The 27,599-nt window shown below is 33.5% G+C and overlaps 1 protein-coding gene across 1 annotated transcript in view; it reads left to right on the top strand.

Annotated features, from left to right (window-relative positions):
- LOC106718627 (cadherin-99C) overlaps nucleotides 1-27,599 on the top strand; it is a 107,046-nt gene that overhangs the window by 32,904 nt on the left and 46,543 nt on the right. The window contains exon 2 of the mRNA XM_045679221.1: nucleotides 12,593-12,638. The gene's annotated coding sequence lies outside the window, so the exon portion shown is untranslated. The remainder of the gene's footprint in view (nucleotides 1-12,592; nucleotides 12,639-27,599) is intronic.

The raw sequence follows: 27,599 nt of genomic DNA, 5'->3' as shown, positions 1-27,599 counted from the left end.
AAATTTCGAAAAAAATGGTAAACTGTTGGAGCAAGGTCCGGGGAGTACGGAGGATGTCTTAGACTTTCCAATTGAAGCTCTTCTAATTTAGTAGCCGTCTGTTGCGCAGTGTGTGGTCTAGCGTTGTCGTGAAGCAGCAGTGGCGTGGAGCGATTGACCAGCCTAGGTTGTTTAGCCGCTAGCTTTTCCATCATGGTTTGCAATTGCTGACAATAGACATCAGCCGTAATAGTCTGGCCAGATTTGAGAAAACTGTAATGAACAATACCGGCACTAGTCCACCAAACGCTTACAAGTAACTTTTTTGGGGTTAATTTTCGCTTGGGGCAGGATTTGGCTGGCTGGCCAGGATCCAACCATTGCGCTGAGCGCTTTCGATTATCGTAAAGAACCCATTTTTCATCACAGGTAATGATTCGGTTTAAAATACCTTCATTATTGTGTCGGTTTAGTAATGTAACGCAACAGTCGACGCGCGTTTGCCGGTTTGCTTCAGTCAATTCGTGAGGTACCCAGCTTTCAAGCTTTTTAATCTTCCCAATTTGCTTCAAGTGAATTAAAACAGTTTTATCACTAACACCGCAGCCTGCAGCTAACTCGGACGTGGTTTGCGATGGATCCGCTTCCACAATAGCCTTCAACTCTTCATTATCAACTTGAGTCTCAGGCCGTCCACGGGGCTTGTTCTGCAGATCGAAATTTCCAGAACGAAAACGTTGGAACCAAAAACGAACTGTGTTTTCTTTTGCAACACGACCGCCATACACATCATTCACCCTTCGAGTCGTTTCCGCAGCACTAGTGCCACGGCGGAACTCGTACTCGTAAATAATGCGATATTTTAAGTTTTCCATTTTGTAAAATGAGTGACGCAAACAGAAAAAAACAGAAGAAAAAAACAAATGAATGACGGTCATCGAACCACAAATACATGAGTCTATAGCTGTACAAATTTGAATTTGGAATTCCTTACCAAAGAGGAGAAATTCGTGATTAAAGTGGCCAGTACGAAAAACGCCAATTTCATATGTAAGGACCTAATATATTTCACACTCACTTTCAACATCACGACTCTTGCTTTCAGAACTGCTATTACATTATGTAGCAGCTTTTATCTTCATATACAATGTTTACAAGTTAACAATGCATTAAAGTGTCTTTTAGTAACGTTATTAAGCGTTTTAGAGAGTTGGTTTATAAAAGTTTTTTTTTATTTAAATGGCAGTTTACTGAGGTATAAGCAGAAAAGTGACTACATTTTTTTTTAACAGATAGTGGAAAGTGAATAAATGGTTAAATTCAAGAAATGTAGTCACAGTTATTAAAAAAATACGGAAAATCACTTACCAAAAAGTGTTCGTATGGTGTTGCGTATGACCATGGATGTCGTTGACCACCTCAATGTTCCCGCTCATTTGCCTCCTTCTCTTATAAAAAAGTAGTCAATGTAAGTAACCTATTTTTATTTTGAAACCATCTCAAAATTATGATTAATTCTCATATCTATGAAACTTTTCTATTTAACAAGATCGTACTCTACATAATCCAACGTATCTACGCCCTTGTTTACTCTGCGTAATTCGATGTCTTCCAATTAAGGTGTGGTTAGGTAATGCATCAAAGTCAAGTGTTTTCTAACAGGCTTTTGAAGTGAAACTTATACTCCTCTAATAATTATATTCACCTGAATCACTTTATCTGTGTCATCTTTCCGGTCATAATAATTGACATCTATATGACGTTATCTTGCATTATTAATTGTTTCTAATTCTATTTAAATATTTTTATATTACGCCTTTACTGGAAGCAAAAGCTGATAAACTTTTATTGCTTCATTTAAAAATTGCGTCTCACTTTATTCCTCTCGTCACAAGTTCTTCCTTAATTCATCAACATATCTGAACCATCGAATCGTAGTATTGTTAACTTCCGCATATTTATGTTACTCAAAGTGACCGCAATCAAATCTAATGGCCAGTTATTCGAAGTTATGGGTGTGAATGTAAATGCTCTAAAGTGTATTATTTTTGCTATAGCCGGCAACGCATTCGCGTAAGTGCTGGGAGAGTCGATTGAGATATCTTACTTGAGTCAATATAAATCACTATAACGACTGATAAATCGTATGTTGAGGCGACAGGGGAAAATGGCCAAGCTTAGTGGGATACTATTCCCGGTGCAACTCCTGTGGTGTTGTATACTCTGAATTTATTTAATACAAAGATGCGCCTTAGTAATGGAATGTAAATAATTCAATACCGTGCTGTAGGTTAAACTAGCACCGAGATTTTTGCATATTTTTCTTCTGACGTGCTTATTTATCATGGAATTTCATATTCTCTCTTTATATCAAAGTTATGTTATTATGCTATTAACTTGAAGTCTTAATTAGTTTGGATGAAATATAATCCCTACATAAAATTAAACATATTTAAATGAATAAATTAATAAAATTATGTACCGTTGAGACTTAGGTCGTTGCTACAGCTTACTAATATTGTAAATTTAAAAGGTAAGAAGGATGGATGTAAGAGTATAGGTTTGAGTATGGATGTTTATTATAAGGTATCTCCGGAACGGCTTCACGGATCTTGGAATGTGGCACTGATATAGAACATAGTCTAGAAGAACACATAAGCTAATTATTAAGTTTTTTTTTTTAATTCCCCGCGTATGGAGTCGAGGGCGTCAGTTTGTTAGTTATAATGTAACCTTTTTACAGCCTATTTTCTAGATTCTATGTCTTAATAAAGAAGTTATTTGTCATCGACATATTATAAAAATTCAATGTAACAGAGATCTTCGAAACAAGTTTATGGACTAAATATCAAAAGTTAAAACAATTTGATTTAATAAGCTAAACTAAAAATTCAAAGAATGCCAAGAGTCTACGAAGGTTTCGTTATGTTTGCCACAGCTTTTAAACAGAACATTTGTGTAATATCTTAATAAATTAACATGAAATTAAGAAATATAAATAAGCTTACTATCGGCCTACTTCATTAGGCAACTTCTTTTATTATCCAACGCTATAAAGGGACAATTTATAGATACACGATCGGCTGACAACACCATGCCGTCTCGTGCTTGCGAATCAGCACAGATAAATCCAAATGAGATGGTTTATTGATTTGAAATTAGTTTTTAATGCGTAGTCAATAGAGTTCAATTTGTGATGTATTGGTAATAAAAGATGGGATACCGTTACACGCTCACCTGCGAAGCTTGCGTCTGCGCTTCTCTAGTTATGCTAATCGTTGAATGCGGCCAACTCTTGTGGTGAGTAATTTAGATACAGTTCCGCTCTAAAGTGCTTAACAACTTAAACTTGATAAATTGATAGGTTTTTTCTTTGGAAATTAATAAATTAACCAGCTATTAGTTAGCATATAAAGATAAATAAAATGCCTAACGGAATTCAGTTGAATAAACAATCAGATTTTTAAGGTGGTATAAATTTAATTGAATAATTAGAATTGTAATGGTAAATATATGTTACATCCAATATGATTAACATTCTGTATATATCTTTACAGTCACCCAATTTTTATGTCACTAAGGGTAAGTCTGAATCTATCAGTTTGTTATGTTGAGATAACTCCTGTTTTTACATTAAAAAAACGCGTCGTCTATACGTATTACTTTCACGTAATATTTAAATCTTTGTATTTTCCATTTAGTTCTTAAGTAATTTTAATTTCTTATATACATAGTTTAACAAAACTTTATTCATTCATTACTTTAAAGTCGATGCCATTTACAAAAAAGAAAGAAACTTATTTAACGTAAACAAAACGTTAAGGCTGTTTTATACCCATAGAGATAATATTAAAACATTCACACATCTTCTTGACCGTCTATTAATGGTTTCAGAATATATCATTAGAAGTATAGTGGGCGTTGTTTATTCGCTCAAAACTTGATTTATTTTAATATCGATAAAAGTTGTGCGCGACTGTACTGTGGGTGGATTGTAAACTTTAACGGAAATCTATTCATCGTATAACGACAACGATTCCGATGTTTCGAATACAAGGTTAACTATTCACAAATCGAGTCGTTTCTTGAATTTCTTAATGATGTTCGCTGTTGTTAATTGTCGTTGCGGGTCGTAATTAAATTTAATAGTAATCAAGCTTTTGGTTTCGATATTTCATGATAGGTTTATACATATTTAAATCTACCAGGGTATGCATAGCTAGTTACAAATTTCAGACTTCCATAGCGAGCCTGGTGACATCAACGTATTTCTCATAATTTAAAATATTTTTGTAGTAGAGTTTACAATTATTTATACCTAATATTAGCTGTACTTGGCATTGAGAGTAGCTACAGTTTTTTTTATGATAAAGATTACTTTGGACTCTGCTCATAAAAAAGAGAAAGTATTTCTGCCATTGCTTTAAATAAAAAACAGGATTTGTTTGACGCAAAGTTTTCATCCTTTTTTATTCACAATTTAACATCGACGATGTAAAATGAAAGCAAGTCAGTTTCCTTATCATTCTTTAAACCTTTAAAAAATAGCTTTCCAATCTCGATTGATCCTAATAATATAATCCGTTCACTTTAACTCTTTGCTTTCTGTTCGTTATTCGATTACCAATGTCATTCAATCAATTCGACAATATCAACTCTAGTCAACACTTTATGAGTTCTTTTTATCCTTAAATTATCTCGAAATACGTTTACATTATCATTACTAAACTTAATTAAGTTTACTTAAAATTAGTTAATGAGAACTGTCACTTTATTGGTCACATGCAGAAAATTACCACATGTGCTCTAAGTAATGTTAAATGATATTTATTCTTTGTTGAAGGAACGACATATTACTAGGAAGCTATTAAAAAGATATAAGTTTTTACTGGTTTATAACTGAGCCTCATAACAGTGGGTGGGTTAAGTTTTTACTCTATACGATTGTGGTGGGAATGCACGTTATTAATACGTTGTAGATACGGTTTTAGACTTTGTAATGTACGATTTATTATCGTCTTCGGATCTAACTGTATTATATTTTTTGTACTCTGTTAGGGGAAACAGCTGTTTGATTTCTATTTTTAAGTTAAGAAAATCTATAACTTCCTGATATTCAATTTATTCTTATGAAATAATGAAGTAATATTTTAGTCAGTGCTTCATTTGATTTCAAAGAACTAATATTAATATTCTTGTTTTTACCCTTCAAAATACTGATAAGTTACTTTAGTAGCATAACTAGTATAATTGACAAAATGTATTCTATTATAGAAATTTTCTAAGGATAGTTTTGCAAATACATTGAACAGGATACGTAAGTCTGTCTTGCTTCGGTGGCTAAGCCGGTAGTCCTCAATCACAGTGTCTGCGCTGGCACCGCATGTAGAAGACGGGCCACCCAACGGCCACTAACAGTACTTAACGCTTGTCTTTGATTCAAGTTATAAACTTCTAGCATTCCAACTTCAAGTATAGGAAGAAAGTTACATTAGAGACTAGACTTTAGAGAGAACGCATGTTCACATCATTAATGTGGGTACGATAAATTCCATTACGCAATATTTTTCAGACTTTTTCATATCTATAACTCTAAAATACTCCTATAACTATGAAGTTAAAATAAGACAATCAACGGTAAAATAGTAATCTATAGCTAATATTTTGTAATAATTTCAATAGCTGTTGCTTGAGTTTTGTTCAGCTAAAGGTAATGTGCTTCAGTCATGCGATTCTAAATACATTTGTGTCTTAGTTATTTAAATAATTGTTGATGAATAAAATTGATTAGACTATTGCTTCTACTTCCCTTACATTAATAACATTAACTGTAATGGGAATACAGTTATTCATGGATACTTTATTAATAACAATAAATCCTTTAAGACTTTATATCTTAAACACTTATTTAACCCATTACTCTATTTTAAATAAAATAGTAATAGAGTTTTTAGAGAATTACCATTTTGAAATAACCGTACTTAATCTTTCGATTAACGATAAACATTCCAGATATGCGTTACAAATTAAAAGATGCATTACTTACTGTGTAACTGGTTTTAATTGACGGTAAGCATTATTTAAGAGTATAGGATCTACTTCACTAGACGCTACTATTCCCTCTTCAACCTGTTCTAGGCGGTACTCATCTTTAAATGCTTCGATTTACATATTTGAATCTACGTACGGCTTATTAATAGCTGGCATATGGTCGTTGGTCATAGTTAAACAGACACTACATGCGATGCTTCCTGTTATAGGTTCCCTCTTAAAATCCGTTAAGATTTCATATAATTTGTGTTTGCTGTCTCTTTTACTGCAACTTGATGCAGTATTTTCGATAACCTTTTGAATCACCGGAATCTTTTTCTCATTGATTTTAAAAACATGTTTCTTCTAGACTGCATTTCGAAAACGTTGACGCATGTCAGTAAGCTTGAATTTTACTTTATAATCTGTTACGCAGTCCTTTACACAGCAGCCCTTGGACCGGTCTGGACGGGCCTAGTTGCATTTCACGGAACGCGAGAGCCGAGCGGCTAGCACGACGGATTTGTTGCATTTGCAACACTCATTATTTATTTACATTCGTTATTTATTACTGTCAAACTCCTTACAGCTTTATTGTGTATGCCCTGATCATTTGTTAAATACCTGATGTATGATTAATATGTTCCTTAATGGACTTTGGAATTAGTAAGCTTCATATTGTTCTTTACTAAGTTGACTAGGTGTGGTATGGACTTTGTGGTTATTTCGTTGGGTAATGTCAGATTCGTGATTTTAGACCGTTACTTGAATGTGTATTTCACGAAGTTGAAAGTTCCAATTATAATAAGAACATGATTTGGTTAACCAATAACATTATAGATATGATTACTTATTTGAATGGAATGGAATGGAATGGATCATACAAATATAATAAAGAAACATTGATTTACAGTAGTTGACTAATTGAGTGTTAAGATGTTAAGTCTTCTAGTATATCCTTAGCACGAGCCAGGATTGAGCGATCCATAAAAGAACTTAGCATAATAAAGAATTTTCTCTCATATTAACAACAGTAAGGCTCTATATTTATATGTTAATTCTAGTATTGTGCCGAGTTCATTCCCTTTGGTTATTTAAATAGACCGCCTAATGCAACAACGATGCAAACAGACGTTTCATGTAATATATTCAGCTCAGATTCCAGCAATAGTTTAACATTCCGATGTATTTGTAATGTATTGAATTAGACTCAAATATTTGTCTACGTCTCCGCTATGTCCACTTTAAACGGAATTTATTCTGAAATGTTATTTTCGAATTCTATCATCCCATTCTGTTATTCGACATTCATTTGTCATATTCATCGAGATGGCATTGAAGGATATTATAATTTGAATAATGGACAAAAATTTAAATATCTGCTTCTTTAAATTTCAATTGACATCAATTTACTTATTCATTCATTCATATTTCTACTCTATATATCCACAGAATCATCTCAGAACGAGAAGTATATATCAAAACCAAAGTCAAACATTTATTTAACGAATTAATTAGGTTATGAAATTATGGAATAATCAACAAACCTTAAATTCAATCAGTGTTATTAGTAATAACGTAATAAAACTTATTATCGTGACATTAAAAAATCGGTCCGTTAATAATATTATGGCAGCCATCTTGATTTTGATAGCAATTAAAAAGTTAAGGCGCGGTTTAAGAACGCTGGAGATGAGACTACGACGCGACGGGCGCGTCTGTGCCGATGACCCACAACAACTTTTTGTGCGTGTAACGGGCCGACACACTTGCTTTCTTATTGACAAACGTACTTAATGACTCCCATCTATGGGTTTTTGGTGCTCGTCATAAGTCACAACGCCGTTATTGTCTATGTTTTATCAGTTTTATTATGTGTCATGTTAACAGAAACATTTCTTTACACTTTTATAACAGCACCAAAACTGTTTGCAACTAAAACTTATTTTTAACAAAAGTATTTTTTATTTACACCAAAGATTTTATGCGTGGTATTAAAAATAAATCTTTAACCTGTTGTATTTTAAATCGTCAACTTGAAATTGAATGAGTGAAACTATAGGTAATAAGACAATCGTAATAGAATTTGGTCCACATTGCCAATCTATCTGGAGTACATTGACTTCGGTTTACGAAGTTTACACATCGTAACAAGACCTAAAAGTGTCTAACCAAAAGTTTTCACATAAGTCTATGAATACTCTTTCTCATGGTCTTTTTTGTAATTTGTATGAAGTTAGATTTCGTACAATAGTGTAGTACCAAATATCTCTTTTTTTCAAAGTTTAAACAAATTAGGTATTTCGTAATTAATCTTTTTTTTTCCCGTATATATTAAAAGTCATCCAACTCAACTCTATTTCAAATAAATGAGAATAAATTGTAGTTTATTTTTTGTTTTAATATCAAATAATTTTTATTGTCTGTGGTTATAAAATAGGTTTGCATCAAATTGTTATTGTCGCCTGTGTTTCAACACAAAATTACCCGACAAGCCTGAGTTGCGTACTGTAGTAAGTTGACCACTGCAATTTAACACAAAACGTCGTAAGCGACAAATAAAGTCGTAAATCAAAATAATTTCCTTCCCTCAAGATATAATGTTCATTTTGCACTCTTATCATATATTTCGTAACTGAACAGTACCTAGTTAATGAAGTTGTTGTTTTATGTGTTAGGAATAGAGTGTCATTTTAAATGACTGCGTAGTTATCTAGATCTTAGATATCTGTGGGAACGAGACGCTCTGAAAACTGCGGGCTCGGTTAGCCGCAGAACATGGAGAAATGGTAGGGAATAAATACCTTTAATGGTTTTAGTTGAAGCATTGTTTCTATCATAGGAAGTGGTGCCGCTGGTGTATTTTCTATCCAGGGTTATATTTATATTAAAACGAGACGACTCCTGATGTAGATCACAAGCGAAGTCTTAAGATTTCACTTACTTATCATCATCATCAGCTCGCTATACGTCCCCACCGAGGGGCTCGAAGCCTACCCCAAGTTAGGGGTGACTAGGCCATAGTCAACCACGCTGGCCAAGTGCGGGTTGGTTGACTTCACACATATCATTGTATTTCTTCTCAGATATATGCAGGTTGCATCACAATGTTTTCCTTCACCGTAAGAACGTCGGATAAATGTACATATGTAAATCGAAAATGGAAAAACACATTGGTACATGGCGGGATTCAAACCCAAGACCTGCAGATTGCAAGTCAAGTGCTTAACCCCTGAGCCACCGACGCTCCGACTTGCTTATGGATGACGCTAAATTCAATAAGGAATTTCATGGGATTAAAATTTCATATAATTTTTCTTACTGACACTTATTTAGATCTTTACACCTAAACATGTCAACTTAGGGAGAACTACGACTTTACAGACGATACGAGATTTTAAATAAAATTGTCTATTCTCCACTAAATGTACCAAAAATATGTGTGTAATAAGTAGGTGTGAAATTCATACTCCAATTACATTCATATTTAATCAAGTTAACATTTGAATACGAGCATTAATAACGCAATCGCGGTCGTGAGGTTGCGTTTACGTTTCCGAGCTTTGAAATTACGCGGCCACGAGCCTGTCTCACGTCACACATTCATCATGCGCATGCGCCTTAATTTGCTTCCTTCTCTCACACGAAGTTGCTCCACAAATATCTCTGTGAAATTAAATATAATTAAACTATGATTCTTAATCTATCAATTTAATGCTAGAGTTATAGAGATTAAGAGCTAAACTGCTGAAACTAGTCTTCTCCAAATGTATGGCTTATGTATGTTTGTGTATCGTCTTTGCTTGTCTCGACTTTTACTGATGACAATGTTTAGTTTAGGAAGATGTCAATTCTAAAGTATAATTACGTTTCATTTTTACATCAAGTTTGTGACATTAGACATTCCAACTTTATCTAGTTTCATTGACTTAACAAGCCATTGTTTAATTCTACTAAAGAACACAAAATGCTACAAAATCTTTATGTATGTTTAATTATGTTGTTAGCATTACTGACAGACGAAATCGCACGACATAGAAAAGACTAAACGAATTAGTGACGCGATTTGCCGCTCGATCTGAACGATTTAGCCACGGTGACAGATTTCCAAAGCATAGACAATGTGGCAAATGTGCGTGATCGAAACAACAAGTGGACTGTGACTGTTGCGTAATAGATTTAATCTTAACACTTTCATTATCCTGACCAATTCGTTACAGATGAAAGCGTTTCAGTTTGTTACTTAGGATTTGCAATAAATTACTAACGCCGATTTTCCCGTGAGATTATGACATCATGTTACGGAACAATGATTACTCAGCTAGTGGGTATCATCTTTCGATTACATTCCTTACCAGAATTATATAGAACTGTTGGACTTCAGAAGAAACGCTTTACTTCATCATAAAAAATCAAGTCTACTAATTTAAAAAACAGATCCTTTCTCGATTCAGGAGTTAGATGTTCTCTTCTGAGAATACCAAACTTTTAGAAAACAAGACTAATATGACTGGATAGTTATACCCATTAGGTAATATTTATTAGTTTAAATTATGTGGATTACGTCTTCTAGAGTCATTGGATTTAGCGTTATGGTAAAATGAAATAAAATTTAATAAATTCGCCGGATCTATTAAAAATTGAATTATCGGTCAATGATAAGTTATTGGCTGTTAAATTTAATAATTTCCTGCAAATAGAAAAGGTTCTAGATCCCGTTTATTTTATGATTATGTAGATTTTTGTATGCATTTATAAAAGTACTTGTGCCTGTCGTCTTTCGTTCATATCAATCGGTCGCTTTTCTTCCTTTAGCTCCAGTCGATCTTTAGCTGTGGTGTTATCTATTTAGGTATCTTACTTCCTGCAGCACATAGATTAATATAAACATGGACTGATAATGAATATGCTTTACATGAAACAATTTTAAAGCTTAATTTGGCCGCTCACGTATGACATTGTTTGACTTGAGTTTACTTCGGTCACGTAATTTGTGATCACGTTTCCACGATCGAGATGTCCGTTGTGCTCCATTGTGGTAGCTATGTTGTTTCGCAATTATTTCTTTGTTTGTTGTTTTAATTCAGTTTTATCAGGAAAACGATAAACTACGACTTCGTTGGTGACCTTTGTTTTGAGAAAAAAAGAGCCATTTTTTTTGGAATATTACCTGTGTTCTTTAGATTAGTTACTCAAATTATATAAAATGTTTAACGGTTTTTGGATATGATACCATCAATGCTTATATCTTCTTCAATGCTCTTTGTAATTTAATACGTCAGAAGTTTATTCTCCGACATTTTCCGATCTTACTTAGAATCTGTATTGCATTTGTCCCTTAAAATTTGTTGCGGAAAGCCTTTTGCAAAACAAATCAAGATGAACGTGAGGGTGCATACAAAAATAGGGCATTTACATTCGAAGGTTCCATTGACATGTATTGCCTTTGTATAGCTAATGATGTGATTCATAAAAAGGTAGGAACCGACAAAAGTGTCCGTGTCGCGGCTCCGCAACAGATTGCATCGCAGCTTTTGCTCTGTATAAATTATTGTGGACTCGGCCGACCGGCTAGGCGCGTTCTATTGCAAAAAGTCATTCCTCTTCCCATAGTAATCTAATGTACCCGTCTTGAGTTCAAATAGCTCGGCTCTGTATATTTCATTCGAATCAGATTCGCGAGTATACGTGGACTGCTATGATTTTATCCTTTCATTCCTTTCATTGCCTGTATGGTGCGGCGATTGTTAGTGGAATTTATTGACGCTTTATTGCTATCGTTGCTATAAATTTTATAAGCTTTAGTTTCTTCACTCGTCACATTTGTTAACAATTTCCTTTTGACTTTATCTTCTGTACTTATAGGTAACATTCTGGCTTCTATTACAGAAACCAACAAAGGTTAAATGAGAAGGAGGTAAGATTTTGGTAATTCCTCAGAAAAACATCTATTTTTTTTTTATTGCTCTCTCGTACATAATGTAGACTGCATAATAATGCGACAACCTTTTTCCTTATAAGTCAACGACAGGATACACGTTCCTTGTTTTATACAAATAATACGGATTGAATCAACAAAAAATATATTAATGTAGTTTCAGTATACTACATACATATCTCAATCTCTGTCAAAAGTGCATTTTATTATACTGAAAAATTATTTCTTAAAAGGTTTAAACTAAATAAATAAAAATAAGTCATAAGAAAGTTCAGAGTAAGATAAATAGAAATGAATGACCAACGTATTCAAGATTTCTTTTGCCGAATTATACTGTCGTAATTAAATTACTTAACGAACTTTGGCGAAATTTTGAGCAGAGTAAATAGAAACTTATACACATGAATATATTAATAATTCAGTAATCATGATTATTGTGTGTAAGTGTATATTAAAATGTACATTTAAATCACTTCATAAAATATGATTATATTAAATCAAGGAAAAGAGCGTGGGAGTGCAACTTACGGTAGCACTCTAAAGTTATCTTAGTAATTTCTCTCTTGAATATCTCGTATAGAATTTCAATCGATACCAATTACTGGTAATTTACAATATTAACGTAAGTCTATTTATTGTTTTCAGATTCCAAGATGGCGGTGCGATTATGAGAACGAACAGCGACTTTTAGGTGAGTCCGGAATGTAAATTTGTTGTGCAAACATGTTCTAGAACATAATGGACCTATTATGGCATTTAATCTACATGGATGAATGCCCTGTTGGCCAAAGATTAGGGTGTGCCGACGGCGGGCTCAAAGCTTGAGAAATTATACCGCGACCCACGCTTCCTCGAGTGACAGAATTAATTCATTTGATTATATTGTCATGGTTTGAAATGATTTATAACCAGCTCCGGTTTCACATAAGGATATGTACGGAAATGAGGCTTTTGGTGCTCCCGATTGCTCCATTACGGACTTGTTATGAATTATGACAGCGGCAGGATTGTAAGTTTGCGACATCAAATCGCTTATACTGTTTTGACTTTGCTTTATGTTGCTTTAGAGAACACATGTGTTTTTGTTTGTTATTGAAATTATATTGTTTATAATTTTATTATATTATAGAAATCACATTCAAATGTCAAATGTATATGTAAAGATCACGGTTTGTTCTCTATTTGGTTAGGTTTCATGTCGTAAACACATAAACGTTAGCAAATTGGTACTGATGCCTGGAACAGTTCGTCCACGGTTATTTGTAGGTGTTACCAACGTGCCCGCGGGCTTTTGTTACCGGTGTCTTGTTGCAAGCCTTTTGTATTATATCAATAGTTTGCAACTCTTGAATTACAGATGTCGCGAGCTTAAAGACGGTGTAAAATTCACAATAGACTGGTGTAAATTGGTTAGTAGGAGATTTGATAATGTTATACCTACTACAAAAATATATGCTTCTGTTTTTTACAATCTAAAACCACCTAATCACAGAACCTATGCAGACAGAACGTTCGATATCGATATATTTTATGTAATAACTATGAAAGAACTCAAGATCGGTCGAACTGATTTAGCTGAAAATTGATGGGGAGGTAGTTTAGAAATAGGAGACGGACATAGGAACTTTTTTTTTATCTTGTGTGCATTTATTTTATTCCGCGCGGACGAAGTCGCGGGTAAAAGCTAGTAATAACATATTTTATTTTTGTATCAGACACATCATTAATAACTTTCATCTAGAACTATCTTAAATTCTTCATCATCAGCTCACTATACATCCCCACTGAGGGTATACATCTACACTAAGCTAGTGGTGACTAGGCCACAGTCAACGGCGTTGGATTGGTTGACTTCTCACATTTCTTTGAATTTCTTCGCAGAATATGCGGGTTGCATCACGATGTTTTCCTTAATCGTAAGAACGTCGGATAAATGTACATATGTAAATCGAGAATCGAAAAACACATTGGTACATGGCGGGATTCGAACCCAGAACCTGCAGATCGCAAGTCAAGTGATTAACCCCTGAGCCACCGACGCTCTTTAATTCTTAATATCTTACAATTCGTAGAGATGCTCTATTGAAACCTTTGCTTCGCGCTGTACGAACGAATTAATTAGTGCATCCTCAATACAATGACTACATGCTATCGTGTTAACATGTTGATACAAATCTAATTATACGAACATAGAACGAACTTATCTCTTAAGCTTTTTACAATATATTAAAAAAAGAACACAATTCAGTCACGAATATAATCCGATTCACAATAGATACTTTTAGCTTCACAACTATTCAAATGTCATAGTACTAATTATCTGATAGCAAGTAAGACGTCTTCAATTATATTCAATGGCTTTGAATGTGTTAATTAATTTAAACATATGTTTTAAAGTTGTTTTTGTCACCGAACTGTTGTCAGAAGTACGACATTCAATCGATAGCTTTAGATACGAATACATAATTCCGAGAGCGTCGGTGGCTCAGGGTTTAAGCACTTGATTTGCAATCTGCAGGTCCTGGGTTCGAATCCTGCCATGTACCAATGTGTTTTTCGATTCTCGATTTACATATGTACATTTATTCGACGTTCTTACGGTGAAGGAAAACATCGTGATGCAACCTGCACATATCTGAGAAGAAAATCAAAGGTATGTGTGAAGTCAACCAAGCCGCACTGGGTCAGCGTGGTTGACTATGGCTTAGACACCCCTAACTTGGGGTAGACTCTGAACCTCTCAGTGGAGATGTATAGTGAGCTGTAATAACATAATTCCGAATCGATATTTAATTACGTACAAAACATATGTCTAGTCGTAATATATTATTATATATATTAATCACGGTTAAGTGAATCATGATTTTCTATAAATTAACTTACAACAGATTTCATTATAAGTCAATACTATTTGAAACCTATAGAGAAGTATACTTCTAAGTCATTGTCCTAATTATTATTTTATAAATTTACATAAGAAAATATGTGAGTAAATAATGTAACATTTAGTATAACCAGCCATTGCTTCAGTTAACCATGTATTGTATTAGCTTAATTGTCTCATTGACTACCAAATCGATTTGGACCACACGTAGTGGCGCTCCGCACGCTATTCTCAAATCGGATTAACTTAATCTCTCAGCAAACACGAAACGTTCACAGCTAATAAGGTATTTTACAACTAATAGATAGTATAACAACTGTTACACTTTGAATTGTCATTTTGCAAGCGAGTTTGTTACCTTAACTTAAGCATAACAATAGATTTAAGCTTCCTTATGATATATCATTTAACAATAATTACTATACAAGGTATCGTAAGACTGTATTACATTTTTAGAGACGTTGAGTCTTTTTTCTCAACACAAAGCTTATTTCAGCTCAATATCGGACGTGAATCTTTTGTTTCGAACTTTTTGTTTGTTATAATTGATTCATGTTATGAAGAATCCTTACATCTCCATAATGTGAATTGTCAAGTTACTATGCATCTGAAGCTTTAAAGACTTTAATATGTGAAGTTAGACAACACCAGTTAAATCTCAAATTACATTATTTGCTAGTTCTAATCTAGTACGCATGTTAAAATTGTCAGGCCGTGTGTTATCGTTTTCAAGTTTTGTCGAGTTAACGGTGCGACTGTAACCCAGTTACTAAGTGATAATGCTTCTGTAACCTATTCTCGTTTGCATTACAGAACACAGCGAAGGGAAATTTATAATTGGAACTATAAATTCTATGTTGGAAATTGATTTCGTAGATGTTGCAACCACTTGATATAGTAGCGTGCTAAAATAACTAGGACTGTGTCAAATTTATAAAATGTTCTTTGAAATAGTTGGGCTAGTTTCAAGAGACGGAAGACATCATTTTCTTGCTTTTATGCCTACATTATAGTTGGCTTATAGTATTTTTGGTTATTGTCGGTTTGGTAGATTTTAAAATTACAATAATATCGTTTAAACTTATCCTTCTTATCCTTCCAGAACAGAATAATAAAGACTCAATAACTGTGCTTTATAACGATGAAACTCTATATCTATTTAGTTACGTAACGCTTTGAGAGAAATGACCTGATACTAGTAGTATTTGTTTCCATGTTTTAGTGGTTTGAGTGTTGGGTTTAGGTACTGAATTCGGTTTTGGCTTGCACGTAGACAAAGGAGGTTGAGGTTACATTGCGGTGCGGTGATATACAACGGTTACAATTTCCTTGCGTAAATTTGAGGTTTAAAATATCTTCTACACTTTCAAGTATCCTTAATATAAATTCGTAGATTTTGTTTCCCATTGTTTCTCATTCTACTGAATTAAACAGTAACTTTGTTTAGATCTAGTCATAATTTGGTGTATTCCCGCTTTTGGATTATTTGTGGTCATGGAGGAGAAAGTCAGTTTAAAGAACGTTTGTAAATTAATTGATTTAGGTGAAGGTAGTAAGTAAAAGGACTCGGTACTGCGAGAGCCAAGATTGTCGAAACACGTTGGCAGGTTGAAATATTTTGAAATGGTTGGTTAGAATTCGCCAATCAGGCACGTGAAGAAACAAACGATTGACATACACAATTGTGCAATCATATTTGTCGTCAGCATTTGACATATTTGATTTTGAAAGGCATTCAGAAATTGTCATTTTACCAAATGAAAATGTGTCATACAATCGCGTATTAAGAAAATGTTGACTATTTTCCATCTCAAGTCCATTAAATGAATTTCCATATGTAGATTGGGGACCGCCTATTGGATCTACATTCCTCAAGACGGTTTAGGCTATAGAAAAGCATACAGCTAAGCAACGGAGTTTGTTTAATATTATGCGATAGTAAACTGGTTTGATATTTAATTGCTCTGGTTCAGTTTTACCAATCTAAGACCTATTTTTAAAATCGATACCATCTTTCTACTATATTTTTAAATACCTACTGTTTTAATTCAAAAATACAGTTAGACACTGTTTATTTAAATGCGTGTTTTAACGATCGTCATCCCTCGTCGGTCGTCAACGTGGTTATAAAAGAATAAGATTTACCCTTAAATCTGTAACAACGAAACTGCTTCCGTTACATGTACTTTATTATTTACTAGCTTTTACCCGCGACTCCGTCCGCGCGAAATTAAAAATAGAAAACGGGGTAAAAATTATTCTATGTCCGTTTCCTGGTTCTAAGCTACCTGCCCACCAATTTTCAGTCGAATCGATTCAGCCGTTCTTGAGTTATAAATAGTGTAACTAACACGACTTTCTTTTATATATATAGATAGATTTATCAAAATCACATTTAAAAATTTCCAGTAATATCAAAATTAGCTTGCGATAAAATGGTTGTTATAAGTACTTACATGTATTTAAGCTAAAATTTTATTGAAACACTGTCTAAAGTTTTTTAAGGTTTAGGTTTTAGGGCCCCTAGAATTTAACTTCGAGAATTTTTAGCACTTTGTGAGATTAATGCGAGTATTTGCCTTACCTTTATCGTACTTCATCTGTATCGCTATCTTTATAAATTATTTCATTATTTAATAATAATACCTCGATCAATGTTATTTGTCAATCATTCAATTAAATTAGACAGCATCTATATAATTTCATTTCTATATCAGTTAAACCATTGTTCAATATACTTCGCTTAACTATTCGTCTTTTGTTGTTTGCAATAATTTAATGTCCAAGAACCGCTACCATCAATTCAAGTCGACGTCGTTCTATATCTTGACTTCTAGATTAACGGTCAGTCTGTGCGTAATCAGTTTATCAAACCATTATAGGATTAATTTATTTTCCTTGATAAAATCAACTTGCTGTTAATAATTATTCTATAGATTTATTTTCTTTTAATTGTTGATTTTCGATGACTGATGCAATTTCAAGTTGATAATTTTCAATTTTATAGTTTGCATTTTTAGTAAGTAGTTTATTTACTTATTTTGCTTTTTTTGTAATAACCGTAGTGTAAAATATACACTAGATATGACGGCTGATAGAGATGTATGGAGGAGTAGTACATACAAAGGGATAAGGGCAGGTTGATGATGAAACGTAGTGTAAAAATGTTTTTTTAAAGCTAATTAAAGTAGGCATAGGAATCACTTACATGCTTCAAAATAAAGAGTATACCCAAATTCTTTAAAAAAAATGTATGCTTATAAAACAGTGATTGGAGTGATTGTGCATATTCATTTCGTCCCAAATTCGGTTACCTGTTCAGTGAGCACAGAATACCGAACACTGATGCTCGGTGCCGGCGGGTTCGTTGGCCGTTTTAGACGTGACGAGAGCGTGCATCTCTTGTTTGTTTTGTTTGTGAAACATGAGTGATGGAAGGGAGGGGAGCGGTTATGTTTTAACACGTCTTGAGAAACTAAAAGCCTCTTCGTATTTGGTTTTCAATTAGGGAAAAGATGTTTTTATATATATTCTTTTGTCGTATCTTTAATTTGTATGACATTAGAATGCCTTTGATATTTGTTTGAATTAAAATAAAGCATTTTTAGTGTGTAAGTAGATATAAAATCTATTTGTACCCAAAAATATATGATTGACAATGTTATTAAAAATTGTTAAAAAATCTCTATAACTTGGATTAAAAATTGCCATCGATCTGATGACTATTAGTAAGAATTTCATGTTCTAGGAAGTAAATTTCATGGTTATCATAAAAATATAGTAAATAAAAATACATTGAATTTCTTAAAATCTATTGGGACCCTATTGAAAAAGTCATATTTGTATGGTGGCTTTTTGCTTCAATGCACAATAATGTTCGAGGAGATGTATCACATCACTTCGAACGTTATTTATATTACACAAGAAATTATAATGTGATGCCTCTATAAAATTGCTATATATTAATTAAGTTAGACACCTTAGATACTCGTATATCAAATCGGTATCATTAATGTTCGACCGGTATAGGAGATTCCCTCGCGAGGCGATATCCCCCACTTTAAATTCCAATCGTGGCGATTGGTGATAAGCGATTCGAACACAGATCCCGATAGTAAGGTACCGTTCTAAGGACTATCGTTGAGTTATCTTCTACGTTTCGCTTCCGATGCTTCACTGTTATTACTGTAATTGTAGGAATAAGGATGTTAAGCGGAACATTGCTCTTAATGGCTACCTATAACCCTTACAATGTTAATTAACCTGGTAACTAGACAACTTGGAAAATAATTGAATTTAAAAATATACCTTAAGAGCAAAAATCTAACTAAATGTATTCATCCTTTGAAGATGAACGATTCAATCTTTTAAAATGAATTTATTTATTCAATAACTATCGCAAAGACCTAGCTGACATTATGAATGTTATACCGAATCTTAAATAAAATTTTGTTTTCAATTCGAAAAATCAAATAAAAAAAGAAGCACAAAATTTACTGCGATGGACGTACAACATAATAAAACTAAGAGCAACTTTTTAAATATGAAAAAAAAAAGTATCTATCAGCATTAAATTATTCGATGTGCAGAGATTTATTAATAAAAAGTAAATAATAGATGAGTAGGAAACAAAATAACAGTCCATTGAACTCGTCGTGAGTGTCAGAAATGGGTATAATTATATTTCGTAGCGGTGGCGTTTATTTGGACTTGCTCTCAGAAATCGGCCCGCGTGAAAATCCCGTTATTAAAGCTGGCGTTGTATTACGTCATAGTTCCGCATTCACTTTAGATACAATAATAGTATTTAAAGGATAAACGCAATCATTTTAACTGTAACCTACAAGGGCATGCAATGATTTCCATTTTGCAAGCACTTTTTGAAAGTCTCTTCTCAATTTTTTTCTAAAACTGAGGACCAGTTTTAAGCCTGATAATATTGTATCGGAATTTTTGTTTTTAAATTTGTATTTACTAAATATGTATAAGGGTTTCTACTTGTGTTACAAATTTTAGTAATCTAGCCTTAAAATTCTGAATAAGTCGAGTCCAATTATGAGCAAATTGTTGGCATGTTGGTCACAGGTGAACGTAAATTATAATGCATACACGACGACAAAATGATGTCCTTGATCTTAAAGATTTCAATGGTTCGTTCGTTACAAGACTGTCACGACTTAGTCATTTTCATAACCTATGTTATTTACTTTGATGGTTATTGTTTTAATATTGAAAATTATAGTGTTCAATTACAAATAGTTAAATTAATATTTTCTTATAAAAAGATGTAAATATGTTAACACTTGTTATGTTATATAGTTTTTAGAATTGTATGTACATTACAATGTAGAACAAAAATAGAAGAATAATGAAAATATATCTCCACCTCCTTTGTTTTAATATCCCCCTTTGTTTTAATAAGTAAATAAAGTTCAGTTAAATTCTAATTTCAAATTATCGTCGTTTTATTTAGCAATAACTTCTGTTATATAAATATACTGTTAGCAGTTAACAGGATGATAAATCATTTCACGATTTCAGCGCATAACTGTAACAATTTTAATCACGATTGTATGATTGCGTCAATTAACTCTGAACAGTGGCATTGTCTTATTCAATAACGTTCATTAGAATTGTCGGTGATAATAGATCATACTGTATATGGTTTGCGGGAATTATACATTTATTAGTAACATAACTTATTGTATGAGGTGAGATACATTTAAAATAATTGTTGAAAGGAATTTTTCTCGGAATTATTGTTATCTTTTTTTTTTGTAAAGGAGTCAAACGATCATCAAAACCAGAGGAGCTGAAGATATGTTATAGATATATATAGTTACGCTTGCTTCTTCAAGGTACCTAAATCTTACTGTTTTGGCAATAACCCAGAGGATAGACCGTTCTACAACGCAGCTGTAGGTGACAGGAAATTCCACCAAAATCGCTCCTTTTAGGAATACCACACTTATAAGTGGTGTGGATAGTGGTCCGTCATGTCGTCCAGTTATGGAAGTCGGAGCCAATAAGCATTCAAAACAGTTCTATGGAACCCTCCTAGTGGTAATTCTATATTTTTGGAATTTAAAACGACAGGTTAGTATGATTAGGTAACCTTGACGAGAAATCTGGGATGTTCTGGGAAGCCGATTTAAAAAAATGTAAATAATGTTTTTTAATTGTTTACTTGTCTCTTACTTAGAATGTTGTTTTTGTTAAGAAATGCCTTTAAATAACCTTTTTACCCCAGGTCAAGATGGATTATGTTGGACTTGTACCGATTAATAACTCATATAAGCCTACATACTGTGTCAGAGTTAAGTCTAGCGTTAAATATGTTACAATAGGTACAATTTTATAAAATGTTTATTATAAATGCTTGTAGTATACATAAAAGAACACTACCTATTGTAGTAGTAGTGATAATAGGTTAACAACCTCGCAATAAGACCTTTGACTATCGGAACTTGGCGACAAAAGTGTAATGTGTAATTGTTTACACATGTGTAGTAGTGTACACATGTACCGCTGGAGTGCACTTAACATCATGTTACACGTTATGTAGGTCGCGTTTGCGGACAGCACGCGTTCGGTTACAACAGTCTTACGGCGGTAACGTTCGCTTTTGCGGTCACCGTGTGAACGGGTGTATATGATTTAATTAAGTAATATGGACTGTCTTCGTTTTAATTTGTAACGTAATCCTTTTCTTAAAATACACTAAGGTGTTTTGTTTAAATCCCTGTGGAGTAGAAATCATTACTGAACCTATATCTTCCAAAGCCACATTTATGTAAGACTTTGTAATAAGTATTTTTTAAACCGGGACCGGTTATATTACAGGTCATATTACCGGTTTATATTGTAAGTTATAGTTGGCAAAAACAAAACATCTCTAACAAGATTTTAGAAGTTTGTAACAAATAAAATGACGTTGGCAATGTCCGGATTTTTTCGAAACTTGTGGTTTACTTTTAAACGTATATGTAAAATCGAATCTTATCCTACCAGAGATATCGTATTGCATTTTGCATATCGGACGGAAGGATCGGAGCGCAGGGTTAATCACAAATCTAATGAATCAATTTGCGATTTGAAATGCACTCCTGGTGGCCACTAGAGACCTCTAGCGAGCCGATTGGGGCCTGCACTTATATGGTGCGCAATCTGATCTCCTTGTGACCACTACGTCAATTCGCAATATATAATTGGAGCCCGGTTACTTATTGAAAGACTAATGAAATAATCGCTATGCATAACTTTATAGTTATCTAGCCTGATTTAGGAGTAAACGTGATAAGGAATTTTCTACAAAATTGGTGGAGAAATAGAGTTGTTAACACACCAAGGTTTGCTAATTATGGATTTGCCTTTAAATTTGTACGTACAAGTTTACAGTAGAAACTGGTCTGCATAAGTTACTAATCTTATAGTTTTGTTTCCTTAAACTTTTTAAAATCTGCTATTTCTTTATTTTTACAAATACTTTGAGCGTTAGAATTTATAAGCTTTACTGTCAACGTCCTTACAAATTACGTGCATAAAGTCACACCTTTCAGTTTCGTGCTGTGAATTAATATAATAAGATTTAAAGGTTTAAGTCCAGTTCAGCGGTACGGGACTTTATGCTAATACAGTCTCTGTTCTGTGTTGGAATGGTGTTACTTCGGACACAACAGTAGCTAACAACGATATTATAGTTTGCGTCTAGCCGGTTTTATTTTGTTAACTTTGTTATTCTTTAGAATGGTTTAATTGTTTGTTTTTATAGAAATCAAAATTTATTGCTTCTTACATTACTTATTCTTTTGGATTACGGTAGTGTTGTATTTGAAACTCTTTACTTCAATATTTTTCAAGAAGCTTTTTCGAAGTACGTACACTGTAGCATTATGTTTCTTTTCTCTCACCACACTGAAATGTGGAGCTTTCTGTTAAAAAGAAGTGTAGAATCCTTTTCCTTATAGCTTTGTTTATGTCGAGGAGGTAATGGGAAATGCGTTGCCTTCATCAAAGCATTGTTGCTTTGAAATCCTTTGTTTGTGGCGGGGAAACTGGCATACCTACAGATCTTGAATACATCTTATGTACTATACTGATTCTTTCTTTTCAATGTAAAAGACACAAAAGTATAGATGAGAATGTACTTTTCAGTAATGTGTATTCAAGATACAAAGTACTCTTATTACATCACACACAGTGGAAAGTGGTATCTCTTTGTGCAGTTTGAAAAAGGTACACAAAAGGTTTGCCATTAGCAAGTGATCGCTGTTGTTAAACATTCATAATAGTACTAGCCTAGGCTTAGCTCGAATATTTGTGGCAATAACCTTCGTTTCATCATCGTCAATTGTGTAAAAATTAGTTTGAGGTTTTAAGTGTACTTTACGGCCGATAAGGGTTAGGCGTTGCACACATTTTAGCACACATTTCGTCGCTGACGATACGATGGCGATCGACTCAAATATTCGTGTAAGTCACAGAGTGCTTCATGTTAAGAGAAAGTGATACAGTAGAATTCAGATAAACATAAGTAAGAGCCAGTCATACTTCGACGAATTATTTCGCAAACAAATGAATCTTTATAACGTGATATAAGTAAATGTAGTAACGTTAAAATAATTTTGTAAACTAGAATTAAATTCCTGTATTCTGTTTCTTCACAATAAAATGTATGTTTAAATCCAGTCTATTTTCATTATAATAGCTCCGATATTCTTGAAGTTGACAAGACACTGCGTGATCCAAAGCAACCTTTGTCCTTCATCATTTTCGAACAATCGAGCCTACATCGTGCACCTTATTGTAAACAAATAAAGGTTGTTATTGAATGATTTGTAATTATTTGTATTGGAGTATTTTACGATAGTGTCTGCGCACGTCTTTCATAGTCCCGTTGGCATTCGAGCCACGCTTGGAAGATATTCGCCAGTTTAAAATAGAACTAAGTATTTGCACCGCCTACGTTGTGTGGGGGTCTATAAATCGTGGTTCGTTATAAAGAGCATCTGAACGGCAGGTGGGCCCCACACCCCCGGGTGTAGCTGGTCGGATTTGTATCAGTAACAACGAACGATGTCGCTATTTATTAGGCGATAATTGTTGATATATTGTTATGAGCTTTCTTTTAAATTAATTGTTCCGACCATCGTTTTCCGACTTCCTTTTAACCTGGAGCTAAATGTGTTTTATGATTGGGTTGCACCGGTTTTAACTGTGATTTATTTATAATCTTTAGACTTCAAGTTTGATATGTTTTTACTGCTTTTATTAAACTCTCTCTGAGTTGACTATTCGTAGTTGACTATTGAGTCTTGTAGTGGTACTAAATAAACTAGTTGTTCAAGTGTGAGTGTCCATGTTGCAAGAGAATAAAATAAACACAGCACTGTCAAATGGTTCTTTTAGTATAGCAGTTTATTTAGGTTTATAGTGGTAGTAGTTTATAGGGAAACAATCGGCTCACTTTGCGGAACACTTTACGATCTCATTTGTCTTCACGTTGGGAACAGGTTCGAATCGTCGTTGCATTTGTTTTGTATTGCTAAATAATCTAACTTATTTATTGCGTATTTATTCGAGTTTTGTTCGGGCGTAGGCGTGGCTACTTCTCACGGTGTAGGAAGCAAGCTTGTTCTGACTTTTGCTAATTTGATAATTTTATATATGTTACAATTATTTAATAATTAAATCTTGTATTACAGCAACAATAGCCTTTAGGTAGTGACATTTTCTTTGAAATGTAATAATATAAAATCGACAACGACACAAAACAATTTTTTTTAAGATTTCAGTATTCAAGAAAACGTCTGTTACTATGCAAAACCTTGTAGTCTGTTTTATCTGAGAAGAAATAAATTTAAAGTTTTTTAAGATGAACACAGGGAGCGTTCATCTTAAAAAACTCTTAAAAGATCGCCTAGATTCATAATTATCCTGTCGTAAAATAATCAGCTCTTTTAAAACTCTTTATTCGTGCTAAGTAGGCTCACGTCGCTTACACGCATGTCAACATTGTATGTAATAAGACATTTAAATACGGAACACGTGTTATATGCACTCTCGTAAGTCTTGTTTGCAACTCGTGTTACATAATTTCACAGCTGATATAAAAAATAAAGTTGTAAAACATTTCAAATATTGACTTACTGCTTTATCCAGATTGGTTAAGTATTCTCACTTAGTGTAGTTTTAGTGTGAAAAAATTTAAGGGACTCTTTTGCGATTACTTAGTGACCGATTTACCTGAATACGGCAGTTAACAATAACAGTTGCCGTGATGGTTCGCAACGTTTCCTGCAAAATGTATCAGGCTAAAGCCATTAGGTAGTCGAAATTGTAAGACAAAAAACTTTAACGAGCGATTATATCAGCATACGTCAACCTCATGAGCAATTAGTGGTATTTGAAAGTGAGTATATTGACAGTCTTTACCCTTTTAATCCGTTGCATCTTCCGTCACATTATACTTTATCGGAGTCTTTGAATGGTCCTGCAGCCGCGTTGAGTGCACCTCAATGAATATGCATGTAACTTGCAGCATGTAGCGACTATTACAATGTTCTTATGATTTATATCCAACTGCCGCCATGTTTGGTCCTTCCTAACTATGAATAGTTATGCAATGAGACCTTTAACATCGTTTTATTCGTTGACTCATTAATATTATTTTAAGATGATTATTTGTGTATAATTTATATTATTTTGAAAATAGCTTATAGCTTGCTTCTTGAGGGGTTCAAAAGAAGAAAGCTACAAAGCTTCCAATACTAGCTATTGCAAATATTAATTCTTTGGTATTTCATTTGCTCAGATTAAGAAGGTTAGAGTTCAAATGGAAACAAAAAGTATTAGTTTCTTCGTATCATTGAATTAAATAGACTTCTTATCGCTGTTCTTCCATCTAAGTAATACCTTGCAAAATGTTGAGTGTAAAAATAAAGCAAGACTATTCTGGAAGTCGGGATCTCGCACAGCGCAGACTCCCGCCTAATTAGATTCATTGTTCAGACAAACGACCATAAAGCGAAATGCTCTTAAAGTGTTACGACTTTTAATACGAGCACTACTCGTTTGTTCTTGGTTTTAGAACCAATTAACATAAGATTGAGTGTTATGGATAATATTAATACAGAATATTATATATATATTGTGTAACTCTGGCTGGGATTAGGAAGGAAGAAATAAAATGTTAAAAAAATAAATTAGTCTTAAATAAAACAAATATTTTTTCCGGTAACATTTTAACATGATACTCACGATATTTTTAAATGGAAAACACGAATCAAATGACAACTTACACATCAATTGGTTTAGTCACAATTTTATTTACTGAAAAAAAAAATGAGGTATGAATGTTTAAGATAATTCAAATCACTAACTTATATATCAACATACTAGTTATGTAAAAAGTAGTAGTGTAGTTTTTAAATTGTTTTTGTGGCGCTAAATTAATGATAAATATTCACAAATCCCATCATATGTTTCGTAGTTCACACAAACCATAAGGCGCTATGACACGAAGTAATGTAAATCTTCGAAATCCGGCGAATTCAGTCGTTCAAACTTCTGCAATACGATGTCATATAGGTTCGTATATAACGCGCGCTGCTGTCATTTCTATCTGTTATCGACAAAGTCGCTTGCAATTTGTTAGTCAAGATCTTGGTGAAAAAATTAGCTGCGATTTTCAAGATGGCGGAACTAATACAGTTGACATGTAGTCGCAATGCCTATACTAACCGAATAGACGACACGCGTCGACGATTCAACGTTATGTGTACGGAGCGTGCGCAATGCGATTGTCGCGACGCAACCATACAATATTAGTTTCGACTATTTACTTTGCCATTTGTACGAAGGGCCTTAAGCTATTAGCTTTAATAGTGTCACCTCTAATAAGCGTTTCTATATTCTGGAGCCGATAGCATTAAATAGATAAGAAAGCTTAGTCAAAGGCAATTAGCAGGTAAGGGGTACCGTTTTAACTGCTTTTCTGAAACATTCCAATACTTAAGATGAATAGTTAAAACTTAATTGCTGAATACTGTTTTGTTAATTGTTAAAGATTGAGTAGACGTTCGTTTGTCGTTTAATGTTCTCGGTTTTTGCAGCAATTAGCAAAATGAAAACACTACAAAGGTTTAGTCGAAGTAAAGGAGAATATGACTTTCTCTTAAACTCTCCATAATTTCGAAGTTATTCTTAAATTTCAGAAATATCGTAACGGTGTTCGAAAATTAATTTTGTACTCATAAAAGTACAAACACAGCTGTTAGGTTCATCAAAAGCATAAATTTTAATGAATAAGCCGAAGCTGTTTTAAATTTTACTCTTTCTATATGATTAGTAAAATCTTCGTGCATTTATTAATTTTACTTTTAAATATCGTCTCGTCTTTACAAGTTGTAATAGGGGTTGTTCAAATGTATTGTATTTGCAACTTTACTACAGCCCCGTACCGGCACCTTGCTAGGCTAACGACTGGTGAATTTCCTACATTTACAAAACTAACGGTTCTATTTGTGTTTGAAAACGTATTATCTTCAAGTATTATTGTGACGAACTTTTCGTAATAAACTTAAAGTGTTCCTACGTATTTTGGCAATCGTATAAATTTAACAATCGAATGTATTGATTGAGCACATTCTATTTTTTCTTTCCATTCAGTTCATCACCACTGAGGGGCTCGGAGCCTACCCCAAGTTAGGGGTGACTAGGCCATAGTCAACCAAGCTGGCTAAGTACGGGTTGGTTGACTTCACACAT

Source organism: Papilio machaon, chromosome 9, assembly GCF_912999745.1.
Source record: "Papilio machaon chromosome 9, ilPapMach1.1, whole genome shotgun sequence".
In the NCBI taxonomy this organism is placed as follows: domain Eukaryota; kingdom Metazoa; phylum Arthropoda; class Insecta; order Lepidoptera; family Papilionidae; genus Papilio; species Papilio machaon.
This window is presented reverse-complemented; position numbering and strand designations above follow the sequence as displayed.